General features: G+C 54.7%; 1 pseudogene; it reads left to right on the top strand.

The window, feature by feature from the left end:
- Positions 1 to 574: 574 nt before the first annotated feature.
- Positions 575 to 2,596, top strand: LOC101149041 (protein fem-1 homolog A-like; annotated as a pseudogene).
- The last annotated feature ends 1,017 nt before the right edge of the window (positions 2,597 to 3,613 follow it).

The following is a 3,613-nucleotide window of genomic DNA, read 5'->3' as shown; positions in this document are numbered from 1 at the left end:
CCTTCCACAATGGAGGCCAGTTCTGGCCAAAGAGAGAAGGTCCCTGTAAACGGGGTTTCTTCCTCACCTCACATCCTCAAAAGCAAAGCTCGGTAAGAAGGAACCCACTGAAATCCACCGGACATTGAAGTCTTTTTATCAGTAATCTTTATAACTGACACACTCAGCAAAATCCTGACACTGAGATCTCTTCAACCCAGCTTCTTCAGCCAAAGACTCTCAAGGGAAAGAAGTGAAGGGGAAAATGTATAACTACATCAGCCAACAGCAATGTTTGTATCTTACTTGGATTTCAGTTCAAACGTACACACTGGATAAACAATGTGTAAGACAATTTAGGAAATGTGAACAATGGCCGGTTGATATTATTAAAAAACTATATTTTTAGATGTGATCATGATATTTTGGTTATTTTTAAAGGATTTGGTTCTCTAAGAGATATATACAGTAAATATGTATAGACGAAATGATACGGGAACCCCTCAGGTGGCGGCGGGGGAGACGGTGAAGGCTGCCGCCCGCCAGCCCATCCGGGCTCTAATCCGCTGTCTTCGTGTCCCGCGGCGCCCAGACTATGTACCTCCGCACCGCCGTGTACGACGCCGCCCGCAACGGTAGCTGCAGCTGCTCTAGAAGGTGTTCACCTGCCGGAGCCCGGAGGAGCTGGACAAGCTGACAGGCGAGGTGGCCAGCGCGGGGGACGCCGCTGCTCATCCACCTGCTCTACTTGTTGGAGAAAGTGGAGTGCACCCCCAGCACGCTCCGGCCACCTGGACGCAGTAGGATAGCCGGTGAACCGGTGCGGCGCGAGGGTGGAGGCTGACGGCTAGGGACCCTTCGGTGGCGAGACCATCGAGGGCTCGCCGCCGCTGTGGGCCGCCTCTGCCGCCGGCCACCTGGACGTGGTGCGGAGCCTGCTGCCTCACAGGGCCTCGGCGAACCGCACCAGGCGCACCAACTCCACGCCCCTAAGCGCCGCCTGCTTCCATGGCCACTGGCGAGAACCAGACCTACCCGGAGGTGGCCAACCGGCACGGCCACATGTGCCTCATGATCTTGTGCTACAAGGGCCACCGAGAGATCGCCCGCTACCTGCTGGAGCAGGGCGCCCAGGTGAACCGGCGCAGCGCCAATGGCAACACGGCCCTACACTACTGAGCCGAGTCTGGCAGCCTGGAGAGCCTGCAGCTGCTGCTGGGGTGCCAGACCCGCATGGGATTGCCTTCGCAGGACTCCGCTGCTGCTGCCAGCGTGACGGGCCACACTAGCATAGTGGAGTACCTCATCCAGGAGCAGCCCAGCCAGGAGCAGGACGCCGGGAGAGAGGCTCAGCCAGGGCTACCTCAAGAAGGCCCTCCACCAGCCAGGGGTGCACGCAGCCTCAGGGACTCCATGCTGCAGCTCCTCCGCGGAGGAACCACCGAACGGGGAATCTTAATGAAAGCTGCTGTCCCACCAGCCCGGAAGCTGCCTTGGAAGCTGCCTTGGAAGCCTTGGAATTTCTGGGAGCCACGTGTGTGGAAAAGAAGCGAGATCTGCTTGGGATCCTTAAACACTGGAGACGAGCCATGGAGTCACCTGCCCAAACCAGAACCCCAGAAGCTGGTCTTGGCCTATGGCTATTCCAGGGAGATCCACACCACCGAAGACTTGGAAGCTCTGATAAACCACCCAGATGAGATGCGCATACAGACCCTGTTGATCTGTTAGCGAATCCTCTGCGCCTCTCACCCCGACTCTTCCTGTTACATCCGTTACTGGGGCGCGGTGTAGGCGACCTGCGGCAATTTCCAGCGCTGCATCCACTTGCGGAAGTGGGACCTGGCCATGCAGCAGGTCAGCCAGCCTCTGAGCCCCATGACCGCCAGCAGCTTCCTCTCCTTCGCGGAACTCTTTCCTTACGTGCTGCAGGACCGGGCGGCCAAAAGCAGCTTGGGCATACAAATTGGCTTTGCAGACCTCATAGGGGTTCTCTCGAAAGGGGTCTGGCAAATGGAACGTTTCCAGGACCCAAGGAGCTGCCGCTGCCCAAGGAGCCTGAAGACGCGGCCCAGTTCACCAAGGCGCTGGACATCATCCTCTACCTTCTGTATCTGTTGGAGGAAGTGGAGTGCACCCCTAGCCAGGAGCACCTGAAGCACCAGACCATCTACCACCTGCTCAAGTGTGCGCCCAGGGGCAAGAACAGCTTCACCCCTCTGCACATGGCTGTGGGCAAGGACACCACAAATGTGGACCACAAATGGAGGCAGATTCACCTCCCTGCACGAGGTCAAAGTGCTGCTCAACTGCGGGCCTACCCAGACAGCAGGCACTTTGACAACAACACCCGGCTACACGTGGCAGCCCAGAATAACTAACTGCCCGGCAATCATGAACTCCCTGATCCAAGCAGGGGCCCACACAGACGCTACCAACACCTTCAGGAAGATGGCCTATGAGCTGCTGGAGGACAAGCTGCTGGCCAGGGGCACCACGCAGCCCTTCAACTACATGACCCTGCAATGCCTTGCAGCCCGGGCCCTGGACAAGAACAAGATGCCCTACAAGGGCTTCATCCCAAGAAGAGCTGGAGGCTTTCATCCAACTGCACTGACCTTCCTAGAGCATTTGCACCCTCGCCTCTCCCCTCTCCTGCTGAGGGGAGAAATCATGAGGGCATATAGCAGATGCCGGTTCTTGCCTCCTTCAGGCACAAATCAGGAGAAGGGCTCTTCTGCCTCCCACCCCCTTTACCTGCAAACAGAGGGGAAGAGGAGTTAGTGAGCCTTTGGTGCTAGAAGACTTCAGGGTTCTGTGCTGGGAGGACTGTCTTTCTCTAGGAGCCCACTCGCTCATCCTGAGTTGGGAAAAGAAGCAAAAACTTCACATCCTTTCTTCCTGGGTTTTGGAGGCCTTTGCCTTGTTACCTAGAGGCGAAGGGACTGAAGCCATTGCCTTCCTTCCTGCTAGAAACACAGGAAGAAGTTGAGAATTGGTTTGCCTTCCCTTGCCCTTGATGTGCCTGGATAGCTCCAGCTACTGAATACAGCGTTAGGACTAGGGGCTCCCAAGGTTAGAGTTTGAAAGTCAAGGAGAAAGCCCACCTCTCATTTCTTCCAGCATGATCACGCCCTGCTCCCCAGCTGGGGTAGCCATGAGCAGGCAGGCAGGGCTCTGCCCAGGGTGGCCTGCCACTTGCATAGCTTTTGGTTGGTTTGGTGTTCTGGTTATTTAATAAGTGGCCAGTTTGGAAGCATTGCACAAAAGTTCTGAGATTTTACTGCCTTTTTTGTTTTGTTGGTGGATTTTTGTTTGTTTTATATACTTTAAGTTGAAGAAATGCCTCTTTGTTTGTTTAAAGAAAGTTATTTGTCGGACTTCATAAGTGAATTTCAAGCAGTGAAGATTCTGTGGTGCCTGAGATGCTAAGGCCATAGGGAGTGAGCTCTATCATGTGAAGAATTTGGTGAGCAAGATAAAGTCCATGGTGTTGGTCCCTAAAATGTGGGTGACTGTACATTTTTATAAAACTCCACTCTACTGCCTTTTACAGGTGATATGGTTTGGATGTGTCCCCACCCAAATCTCCTCTTGAATTTTAGCTTCCATAATCCCCACGTGTCATGGAAGG

The sequence above is a fragment of the Gorilla gorilla genome, chromosome 5 (assembly GCF_029281585.2).
Source record: "Gorilla gorilla gorilla isolate KB3781 chromosome 5, NHGRI_mGorGor1-v2.1_pri, whole genome shotgun sequence".
In the NCBI taxonomy this organism is placed as follows: domain Eukaryota; kingdom Metazoa; phylum Chordata; class Mammalia; order Primates; family Hominidae; genus Gorilla; species Gorilla gorilla.
Note: the sequence above shows the minus strand (reverse complement) of the source record. Positions and strands in the feature narration are given on the sequence as shown.